At 37.8% G+C, this 12647-nt stretch overlaps 2 pseudogenes; one reads left to right on the top strand and one right to left on the bottom strand.

The window, feature by feature from the left end:
- Positions 1-659: 659 nt before the first annotated feature.
- On the top strand, positions 660-1621 carry LOC131784143 (trace amine-associated receptor 7f-like; annotated as a pseudogene).
- A 4139-nt stretch (positions 1622-5760) lies between these two features.
- Positions 5761-11123, bottom strand: LOC136279531 (guanylate-binding protein 7-like; annotated as a pseudogene).
- Between the last annotated feature and the right edge of the window lie 1524 nt (positions 11124-12647).

Genomic DNA, 12647 nt, shown 5'->3' with positions numbered 1-12647 from the left:
GTGGTAATTCTAACAAAACTCACACTTTCCTCGTATTAAGATTGTCTTTATCCCTCTAAGACAAAACTGCGGTGAAAAAGCGATAATATCTCGCCAAAACGTTTTATGCGGATGTCAAAACAACCTTTCGCCACACATTCTTTCCAGCAAGCTGCAATGTTTCCAGCGAGCTGCAATGTTTGCCCCGTGGCGATCCCAAAAACCTTTGCACAAACTCAAGGATCCGATTACTGGCAACTCACTCATTGAAGGAGAAAATTATTTTCGTATTTGAGAAATATCGATTTTATTAATAGAACTCTCTAAACCTCAAAAACCATCATTTCTCGTCACAGCTATTAAACTAATGTTCCTAATCGTGTGGTAAAAGTTCCTTGAAAAGAAGCAGGTTAAGCCAGAAACAATATCAAAACTTACGTAAACGAGTTCTCGAATCACCTGTTTATAATTAACTGACCGAGTGAAACGGATTAGTTCTTATTCCATAAATCAATGTCGTCAAGAGGCACTTCGTGATTTGGGAGAAATCTATTATATGGACAACATTCACTTTGAGACCAATATGCAGGACTGCATTTTATAAAGGTAGCTAAGTAGTTTTGAAATCTGGAGTTTTCCTTTGGTAATCATATTGAATAGTGCTGTTCGTGGGAAGATAATGCGATGAACGCCTCCATTCCTCTTTGCTTAATCAGGATCAAACGCACACAGTTTCCTCGGTGACTTGTTTCTACTTCACCGCTCCCATCTTCGAGTCTTCGGCCACACTCATCGTAAATGTTATCGCGTGTGTTTTAAACTCTTCATTTGCTATATTTTCATCGTTTGGAAACCTTCTTATTGTGGCCGTTCTCTGTAAAACCAAATCACTTCACAAGCCAGCGAATATTCTCCTTGGATGGTTTCGCCTTTTGTGACTTCCTGTTGGGATTTTTGGCAGCGCCAGCTTTTGTTGCTTTCAAAATAGCAGAGATCACCAGAAATTTTGAATCTTATTGTGTTCTGCGTTCGGCTTACGACTTTACTTCACAAACAACGCTTAGTGCGTCATTCGTCATACTGACTTTTATGACTATTGATCGATATTTATCGCTTCACCTTCACCTTCGATATAAGGAAGTCATCACCAACAGGCGTATCACAGGAGCAGTGTTATTCTCGTGGATTCTGTCTCTCTCGATAACTGTAACAAAATTATGGTTAGACCCGAAGACTTTTCTTTTCATCATCAAGGCTTCTAAACTGCTTTGTCTCTTCGTTATCGTAACAGTCTACATAAAAATACTTGTACTAGTGCGACGTCATCAGATCCAAATAGACCAACTGACTGTCTGCGATCGCCGTGGTTCTCAGAGAAGCCTCTATGATTTTTGTCGCCTCAAAAAGTATGCGTGCACCGTGGCATTCATTGTTGCTCTTATCATTGCTTGTTATGTCCCGGTTGTTTTCGTCAGCTTTTGTAAAGCTTACGTTTTGTACAGAAGGGGTAGAACATGCTAAAATTATGTACACCCTTACGGTAACATTTATCTTTTTTACATCGGCCCTGCATCCGCTGGTTTATATATGCCGCATGAGAGAAGTGATGGATGCAATCAAGAAATTCTTTAACATAAAATGAAAGCTGTATATATTGACTACAAAGTCTATTAATTATAGAGAATGCATAAAACTATCTAATTTATATAGATATACTGTGAAGAAATTGAGAACTATGTTAACAACAATAATTCTTTGCTGTTTTTGATAGTGATCTTAATGTAACGGTGGCCTCATACTGAAAAACAACATCAAATAAAGTTGGCAATGAAATGACTTATATTATTCTAGTTTGTTGTTTCCTGCTGGGCAGACGTCTGTATGAAAGTAATAGTTAGTAACAGCGTGAAATGATGGTAATGTAGCTCATTTATACCAGACCGCCCATGCAATAGTTAAATATTAGGAAGATGAGATCTAGTTCATGAATAAAATAGATATACCGGAGCGACTTGCACTTTCTATCACTACGCAAACCTTAGCGAAGGAATAGGCAGGTTTCACTGTAACTGAGCACTTTTTATAAATCACATGCTTGTCTTTTACTGCCGGTAGGTTAAATAAATCTATCTCCTTTATTTTCATTCCAATCTTTAAATCTAAATATATCAAAATTCATTTGCTACCCCGGCAATATTTTCTTATTTTGTTCGTTCCCTGTGGAATCGCCAAATGGCTTAATTCGTGTTAACGCGAAAAAAAAAAAAGAACAACAACAAAGCAAAACAAAGCAACACACAAAAAAAGAGCAAAACAACAAACTAAAAAAAAACTTTAAAGCTAACACTGATAAAGTCACTGAGGTTAAAAGTCATTATTATCAATTTATAGGGTATCAACATTAATAGAACAAAAATATCATGAACCAATACTCAATACATACAACAACTCAAGTGTTCAAATGGTTGCACGAATGATGAAAAAATGAGGTCTGACTGGAGTAAGATCAGATTTTTTCAAAGAAAAAAAAGTCCTAATCTAACGCTTTCATTAAACCATGCCCGAGAAAAAAGTTCGTCGTCTTGAAAAAAAGCATCTTCTATTCAGAAAGTAATAATCGCTCCAAAACGTCAACATCATTAATACTCAAGTAACTTCATGGATTATTTGCTTTATGTTAGAAATCGTGAATATTTTGTAGCTGCCCAAGGGTATGGATATGAATTAAGTGTTCTGCAGACGGTGTCGTTAATCTTCAGTCGGATTATATACATCAAGAATGCAACGTTTAGATGTGGTGGTTTCTATGAGCTGTTTACCAATGATGAAAATAAGTTTTTGTAACACTTGTAAAATGTACCACATGGCATTGCCATACTCAGTGGATGAGTGCGAATGAATTAGGTCAAGTGAAAAAACTAGCTCCAGCCAAAATTAAGGTTCTTCGAAAAAACGTTTGATCTTCGTGAAAAGCTTGAGAAGATTGTACAGTAGGTGTCATCTATGACAACCCTGATCAAAGAACCCTTTACAAAAATGGCGGACACGATTAGTATTCCGGTTTTCTATTCATGTAGATTAGCTCAGGTAGCCTCGTCAGTATGTCCTAAGGAACAACACGTTTAAACTCAAAGACGAGACTCTAGTTAAGCTAATTTATGTGAGTACAAAAGAATACTAATTGGGCCTGACATTATGCTTACTTTCTATCACTCTTGTTGTGCAATCCTCATTGACCAATTAGGAACGAGACATTTGGGTACTGCATGATAAAATCAAGAATACTAGAGCTATCGAATCCATTCTCCTCATAGTCAGTTTTATCTTATGCCAACTTTATTAACTTATCAATGCACACCACTTATTATTGAGGTGAAGGGGAAGAGGATATATTGCGATTCCAGTGTTATTTAAACACTGCAGGAATACCTATTAAAGCTTTGCGCTCGAGTAGTCTGCGATATAAAAAAAAAATACAAATAATTCCGCGTTGCATAATATCATGTATTTCTCACTCTTTTATTTTTGCAAATGAAAAATGTTGCTTACAAACGGTTACTTTCAATGGAACCAATTTCATCGTTAAACAATATCACCGTCTATGGGTATTCGTTCACACAAATGATTACCAAGTTGATCTTAACTCAGTATTAGACTGAAAAACGCACAAATGCATAGTAGCACGTACGAGCAATATAGATTCTCTAAATCAACTAACCACACAGCAGGCTTTAGTTAAGATCTGTTTCGATGACAAAGTATTTTTTTTTACTGAAGAGACAAACGCCACTTCGAGCGAGTAATAAAACGTACCAAGCACAAACTAAGGTTAGCTTTTTTTTTTGTTGAACTCAACAAAATGTGCATGAGGCACGTAAAAACAGTCAAGACTTCATAAATCTTACCTCTTAACAGGCTTTACTCGTGATCTATTGCTATAGTTCAAGGGACTGTTTATTCCATGATCTTGTAGAACGCCATCACTACAGTAATGAAAAATACTAAGGGAAAGCATCACTTTTTTGTTTTTTTCTCTCTGTTTTGTTTTGCTTTGTTTTTTTTTTATTATTAATATTTGAAAATTATAGATCTGAACTGCGGATAAAGACGTGGATATGAAAGTGGCTTCCTCGCAAGTAGTGAACACTACATTGAGCATTTGTCAAAATAATGCCTGAAAAACATTCAGGCCTGTACGTGGGTTTGAAATCCTGACCTCTGCGGCTACCGGTGCAATGTTCTACTAACAGAGCTAAAAAGCCAACTGGGATGTCGAACAAGCCAACTGAGAGCTGGTCAGTTATTTTGGTTCTATACAAACCCGGGTTTGGGGGGGAGGTGATGAATAAATGATCATAAAAGAACTGCCTGATGACCAGCTCCCAGTTGGCTTATTGGCTCAGTTTTGGTAGATTGCCTACGCCGGTTATCGCAGAGGTCATGGGTTCAAACCCCATTCAGGCCCGAATTTGATTTTTTTTTCCTTTGTAGATGGGAAAGGGAGTAGATACGTTCAAAAGGATAACGCCTCCTCCAAGAGAGGATGAACATACTAGGTTGTCAAATCCTTTCATACTGACAAGCTTTAATAACGAATGGCCATCATTTTAAAACTCTGGTTATTTCTTTATTCGTTTGCGCAGACGGAGTAATCAGTAAAGATGTCCCAAAATCATTATGGAGGAGAGCTATCTTAAAATAGTTGAAAACGGGATGTATAGGTGCAACTCTCACAACGGCTAAATACAGCATATTCTTCTTCTTCCAAAAATTATTTCTGTTTCTCTACTCATAAAAAGTTCCAGACAAAGTTTATCAAGGTTAAAAATCTTTTTTTTTTTTTTTTCTTTCCATCACCACCTTACATGTCCATCTGATCATGCTGCAGATTGTTTGTTTTACATGACAACACATCCCTTCGTTTCTTTGGGGTGGTGATGGTGGTGGTTCTGCTTGCAACTTTGCTGCAATCTGCCTTTGAAAGAAGGACGGTTTTTTATCTGATCATTTTCTTTCATGTCATCGAGCGTTTGCATTGCCCGACAGAGCCTCCTGCAGTGTCTTGTTCTGATCCACGGACGTTTTGTCTTTTCCTCTGTGCAACTGCTCCATGTTTGCTCTCATTCAATGGGTCTGCATTTGCTCCCTCTGATCTTCCATGTCGGATCTCAGTTGTTCTTCCAGGCGGTCCTGTCGTATACTTCCTCTTGTTTCACTTTTAAAAAAAGCTCCATCTAAATTGAAGAAATAGACCAGTTAATGAAAGAAAAATTAATGGATCCACTTCCTAAACATTTACCCTATGGCAATAACGCAGCATTGTTATGAAATGGTTAAGTTTTAAGCAAAAAGTCCGCGAAAGACTGTTTTAATTTAAAGGGACCGTGTTTTTAAGCATAGCTTGGCCTTGCAGACAACTCCAGTAACAGACGTTTTGCAAAAAGCAAAAAGCTCGTGAGAGAACACCACCTTTTTAGCAAGCACATGAACGCTCAAAAACAGGAAACACAAAGACTGTTGAATTGTTCTTTGTCTGCACTATATCAACGTCTTTTATAAGTATTTGTGGGTTTGATTGGAAGGCGAGCAACGTAGCCATTGAGATAATAGTCATTGGGTCTTCTGTGTCACCCCTCTCCTTCGAGGAAAACCACCATGAAGTCTCAACAACCACGCTAACGTTTCAATTTTTTTTCTTCTTCACAGTTTACTACAGAGAACAAAAATTGAGCACACCTCCTTCTCCTTTCTAATTCGTTCTTCTTCCAGACGTGCCTTCTCCTACCTAAACATCAAAGACACAAGATGATGATAATGAATTAACAACTACATATACGCAGATAGATTAATGAGCTAAAGCTTCATATGGTTCAGTCCAAAGGGAAACGCTTTTTTTTTTATCACATGCTACAAAGTGAGTACGGCTTTATTTTGTCAATGGTAATTAGTCGGCTTTCTTTTTCTTCATTGTTATCTTTTTCAGCTTTGTTTGTTCATTTTGCTGAGTTTTAATACTGCTTGTTTTTTATACCTCAACTCTCTTTCTTTGTTTCCATTTCTTGTTGCCCTCGCTTCTTTTTCGTACGCGCCAGGTTCTCGTCAAAATCCTTTGAGTTTGCTGAAATGTTCCATCGTGCTTCTCCATCTCATTTTGCAGCTCCTGCGTAAAAGAAAGCAAATAAAGTTAAGCAAAAACCGCTAAGATCTAAACATTGCGTGATGTAATATAAAGCGCGTAGTTAATAATAATGAAATCCAATTTTCAATTTAAAACGCCGGAGCCTTATAGATTAAGAGAGCATCAGTGAATGATCATGCAATATACCATAGACCCTAATCAATACTTTTAACCACCGCTACAAACGTCCTTCTCTCTCTCGTGCGGGTCTAGTTTTGAGAAGAAATAGGTGTCGATTCATGGCAGAATTTCATGTTAGTACCTCAATTAATTGCATTTTTTTTTCATTTCTTGATTCTAAAAATTGATCTGGAAAACTAACGCCAAACATATATGCAAAATTAAACCTAGTCGCGGCCTCAACCATAAGACATTTTTCGCGATTTAGAAATGTTCATATGACGGTTTTATTTTGATATACTGTATGGCGCCCTGTGATATTTTCTTTTTTAAAAAATTGTTTTTTTTGGAACCTTTTGGCCAGGTCGATGTTTTCGTAACACTCAATCAAAGAATCTTGGATTAGTGTAAGTGGACTCACGGGGTGGAAATCAAGAAAAAAGCTAGCGACACAAAACGTCCCTCTGCCCCCTGTGGCCTCTGCCTTTAAAATCCTTGCTCGATAGCGCTGGTAGCAGCCCATTACTTCAGCAAAACGAAAACTTTTTGCGCCGATCCTGTTCCCCTCAACAATGAATCAGAACTGGATCAAGGTGATGATGCTTTAAGGCCAATCAGTCAGCTGCTTACAGCTGTCCTTAGTAGAGCTGGAGTGTTTCGTTCTTGCCAGCTTATTCAAGCCATTTTCCATGTCACACCTATCGGAGTTATTTCAAAATTTGTTAACAAAGAGAACCTTACAATTGAGGTAATATGTTGTGTCATGTTGCAGTGCCGGTAAAATTTATCGATAGTTTTCCAATCACTCATAGGCAGGTTTTGCTGCTCCTCAAGGAGCTTTTATTTGGTAATTACTGAACATTGTTCACGTAAGGAGATACCCTCCCATACGACCCCTTGACACACAATACGTTGGGTGACTCTCAGGAAGAGAGACATATTTATTTAGCACTGGCAAATAATCCTCTCTTTCGAGAAAAAATTAATAACTCAAGAGTAATAAAAAACAACCGAAGTTGTTTTCAAGTGTCAGTACCACATAAGTGTAGGAAAAATCCTACTAACCTGTTAACTCGTTTAGGTACTTTTCTCTCTTAGCGGTGGATATTTCCAAAGCGTCTCGTCCCCTCAAACACTTTCAGTGCTATGCTTAAGAGCTGCGGAGCTGAGCTTGAAAGGGAATGATGTCTCTCTCACAACGGCAGTGTTTCCAGACATTTCCATTTCCATTTCGTGTGTCGTATTCTTCAACGTCAGCCGTTTTGGGGCCTGAGTTACATTTGGTCGAGACAAAGACATCCCAGGACGTGTTTGGACATTGGGAAACAATGTTCCTGGGGTGTTTAAAGCCGTGATTGTAAGCTGCTTGTTAACCATGGTGGCGAGCGCTAAACAGTATCAAAACAAAGACGATACATCATGAAGAAAATCTAAGTGCCCCCCTTCATTGTCTCTATTTTGTCCGCACTGGATCGCTATTGCAGCGAATTTTCCTATGACCAGAAATAGATTTTCCCGAAAGCTTTCAATTTTCTTTTTTTTTGTTTCTTATTTTCTATCCTTAAATTGCATGGGAAATCAAAATATGTTTACATTCCAGCCGAACTTTTAATATCATTGCTCACTTTAGTAGCAATAGTTTGTTCCTAACGATTCATCGCCTTTGAAAGATTTTTTCCTGTAGAAATGTGTTTACGTGTTCTGCATTGCTAAAAAGTTTCGTTTTTCATTTTGGTCACTCTCACAAGTTTTTTAGAACTCTGACACTCGTTTAATAAGACTGTCGGTTAAACAATGAGTCTTACCGGAGGGGACAATAACCAGTAGAAACTGAGCAATGTAAATGAAGAAAGTAACGGCATCAATGTTCCACTACAAAGTGTGGAAAATTTTTATCATTCCTAAATGATAATGTTATAACTATAAAGTGCCATAGGTGATCCCATGAACATTTAAAGACTTACTCGTGGACATAAATTAACGAGCTGCATCTGGATGTTTTTGTCAGTCAGTTAGGAGGCGGTCTTTCGATTCCAAAGGATCATAATTATGGAGAAGCAAAACAAAACTTAAAATTTTTGTCAGTACCTCTACCTTCACCAGTCACAAACTCTGCCTCGTTTAAAGCGGTGCTTGGAGTCAGTTTAGACCTCATTACTGATTTAAAAATCATCTCGACTCCACGAATGAAGGACTTGTGAACGTAATCTTAGTTACTTCATCTCTGTTGAGGTTTAACACCACATAAGGTATCAGACGAAGGGGGTGGCAACTTGAAGGCGTCAAAACCAGGAAAATAACTGAGGATGGGCCTTTTTTTTCTTTAATGGGCCCCCCATGTTTTGCTTTGTCAGCTTTCGGCACAGAAGTCTTGAATACCTGGCGAAACAAGTACACATCTCTTTCTTAAAAAAGGACGGTTTCTACTGAAGCAGATTATTGTGTCGTTACCTTCAATATAACTTTGGGTTATTGTCAGACATGAAGTACTGTCTATGAAATGTTACTATGAAACCAATGACATTTGTGACTCTTATTGTGGAATGGTCAAAATTTTGGTTTGAAAAAAATAATGTTTATAAGGTAGTGGAAACTATGTTATTTTCTGAGGCAATTTCCTTGAGAACAAGTAAGGGAGATAAAAAATATATAAAGGACGATTATCTGGAAGACCAGTTTCCCTCGAAGTGAGGTACATAAATTTTTTGAAGAGATTATTGATTCTACCTTGGTCAAGAAGTAATCCTTTATACTATGGCAACCTTTAGGTGAGGGCAAGAACAACATCTCGAAGCAACCAAAACGAGAAAGGAAAGTATTGTGAAAGGCTTTTGCCTTAATCATTCTTCTAAAGAAGCTTTGGCTACATCAGACGTTTCACTCCCTGAAAAATTTGATTCCGCTGTGACAGCTTAACAATGATAGCTGAGAGTAATTTTAAAGTCAATGAAAGCATCAAAAGGCCAAATATCATTTGAAAATAAGTTTTTCAATCAACGAGAGTTAGAAGGGACGCACCGTAGTCATCGTATTCGGTGATCTATGCATATTATTCTTCTACCCAGCAGTCTGTAGTCTAATAATGGATCAACATTCTCCGTGTGCGTCTAGAGAATGTGCTCTATTTAACAAACAGATTCCCGGTTTCCGTGCGTCTGTTCAGTAATAGATCACAGATGGACGTCAAAATGTGGTAAGAACAAAAAAGTGGCACACGCGGGCGCAGCCCGATGTGTGTCAATGATGTTCTTACCAAATTTTGACGTCCTCGGTGATTATTACGAAACAGAAGCACAGCAACTTGGAAATATATTTGTGTTATATAATAGATAAAAATATACGAAAAAAAGGTGTAAATTGATGACGTCATCTATACGTCCGTCCTCCAATAGAGCATAAGTGAGAAACAATCAGACTGCGTACATACACTGAGCTTAGTATATAGAATACTATGAACAGCAGCTTTCCGATTGCATTTACGTAAGGCTTACAAAACCGAAACACCTCAGTGATTAAAGGATTAATCTAGTCCGGAAAGATTTTTTGTCAGTCCTTGTCGGTACACCCGCAGAGTTGTAAATCAATACTGAGGCCAGAAGGATGGTCAATGTAAAAATACAGCTGATCGTCAGAATGATCCCCAGATATGGATCCTATTCACTCTGAATCCAAGAACAATACTGTGAATTCCTGTCCGCTGGCGTCCTGTGGTATTGATGATATAACAACTGAACCTTTTACAGTCGAAGAGGGAAGAGAAATATCACAAGGAAGCCAACAACATCAAAGATACAAAAAACTGAGAGAAAAAATTGGTGACTAAAATGTAACATTTGATATTAGATGACTAGCAAAATTAGATTGCCATAATTTTAGCTCCTGTGACTATAAACGAGGACCTCAGCACACTTCTCCTAGCCTGAGAGTAGCCATTATTCCAACAACAATGACATAAACAGAAGAAAACAACATCAACAAATCAAAGAACAACAAGAACAACAACAGAAAGACAAACAAAAATGGATTACACAAAGAGTAGTATTTTACGAGAGCAATATTCTTTGGTGTTCATAAACATTTCTGTTTTGATTAAGACTAGATGTAGACCAAGGTACTCAAAATACAAATTGGTTGGGCTCAAGCAGCGACCACTGCTAAGAAACTTATGCAAGAGAATATGAATACCTTGCAATAAAACATTTTGTTCTCTTGGCTTTCACTTTTTATTAGGATGATCATTCTAATTTTATCCAATAATACCCTAATCATTTTTTCAGAATTTATTTGAAGCTAGTTAATTCCCTTTCAAAAGGTCCTAAAAAGAATATACGGAATAAGAAGTATTTTACCTGAAATTTTATGGTACAATCCACACCAAATGCCCATAGTCTCTGGGTCCAGCTCATGTCCCAAGGGGAAAAACTTCGCCTGATGTTAACTCGTTAATTGATCAAAAACTTTACGCAAGATTGGAAGAATGCCTTTTCTACAGGGACCCGCAATAGATACAACAAAAACTGGACCTACAACAAAATCCAGATGAAAACATTACAAAAAGCATGTGTATCCAGCTAAAATGCACCATGCATAGGCCCGAAATCTCTCGCCACAAAATAGCCTGGTTTAGATCCGTTAACATCCCTTCAGGTAAACTTAGTACTGTGATCATTTTCAAGCAATCCAAAACGTCCCTTTAACACTCCTCAATAGTTAAGCGCAGCATTCACAACATAGAGGCTGGGTTCTTTCTTCTTCTTCGTTAGTGCTGTATTCCCCGTCTGATCGTCCCATTGGCAGTTGTTTGGGAGGCCAAAGGGGAACGGGCGCAGTTTTCCGACATCTTGCAAGTATATTAAAAAGGCGAAGCTCTCTTTGTTTCGTTTCCCGTTACACGAGTGTCATCCAAAGCGCTAATTGTATTTCCTTTAAATTGAAATTAATTTAAGTGTTATAGTAATGATTAATGAAACAGAAACATAGGAATATGAAATTTAATAATTTTACTCAGTAGAGTGTTCTGCGAGTAAGTCTATAATTTGCACCTTTTTAATGGGAATTCAGTGAATTTCATCTTCGGGATTCCTTTTTTTTATGTGTATAGGCACGAAACCACCAAAACCTTTCCAGATAACATATAAAATTGTAAATCAAAGGAAAATTCTTGCCATCGGTTCGTTGTACGAGAGCTAAAATTTCAAAGCTACCGCAGTATACTTGGGTTGGGAGAAAAATCACTTTGCGCCTGGACTGGTTTGACAGACTGCATCCATTCTTGAAAGCATTATATCAATTATCATGTTTCTCACCGTCGGGAGAGAGAGGAAAGGTTTGGTCTCTCAACAATGGCAACAACTAACTACCGTAATATGCCGTTCAAAAATAACTGCTAAGAAGAGGTCGTCTTGATTCGTGAACACGTGTAATTGTCTGTGCGATGCACAGTCAAATTTGCAAACCTCAAAACAATTGACAAAATGGTTAACTAATGACTTTCATCTCCAAATGTTTTTAAAGGATTCCAAGAAAGTTCCAGGGATTTGAAGTAATTTGTTCCCAATTAACACACGAAAGCAGACTCTAGTGATTGACCTCTACTTCCGCTTAAAAGATGCGAAAACGTCGGGGACTCATTTAGGGGAGATCGAAATGTTTATGGAACAAATTGATTCCTCTTAACCAGACAGCGTTTGAGTAATGAAACTGATCGCTGAGTTTGGGGTAAAAATGAAGCAGAAAGTCTGGTCCATGCGAATGAACGAATTCTCAGGGAGTGTTATCCACAGAAGAGACGTGATATGTCAACAACACTACGCAAAAGAACTAAAGATTTCTATTCAACGGTAATATTTATCTCCCTTTAAAACCCAACCCTGAATTTTTTCAAGCTGTATCAGAACGACATGTTACTGACATTATTGCATGTGTAGCAGACCGTATATTTGTTAAGCCATATTAAGTTCTATCGAAGACCTCGGGACTTGAAAATTTGCGGCATATTTTCAAACAAAGTAATCGCAGCAGGTGTCACAGATTAAATCCTCAAGTGAAACCAGCTCACCGGTTACGTGGCTTGGAACGTGATTACATTGAAATATTTGGAGGCTTCTTCGAACCACGCAAGTGTGACGTTTTAGCCTGAATCGCGGATCTTCAAGAAAGGTGATCACGCACCAGTGCATGATAGTTTACTTAGTATTTGCATTTTAGCTGTTGTCATGGGTTGTGCATCATCAGGTGTTTCGAGGATTTAAATACCTTTCGGGGAATACCCTTGATAAGTTTTATTGCGCCTGCATGGTCTTAGAATAGTGAAAGTTTTCTGTTTACGAAAATGCTATTCATCATTCTTTCAAAGGCAAGACTTCTTGAA

Source organism: Pocillopora verrucosa, chromosome 3 (genome assembly GCF_036669915.1).
Source record: "Pocillopora verrucosa isolate sample1 chromosome 3, ASM3666991v2, whole genome shotgun sequence".
Taxonomy (NCBI): domain Eukaryota; kingdom Metazoa; phylum Cnidaria; class Anthozoa; order Scleractinia; family Pocilloporidae; genus Pocillopora; species Pocillopora verrucosa.
Note: the sequence above shows the minus strand (reverse complement) of the source record. Positions and strands in the feature narration are given on the sequence as shown.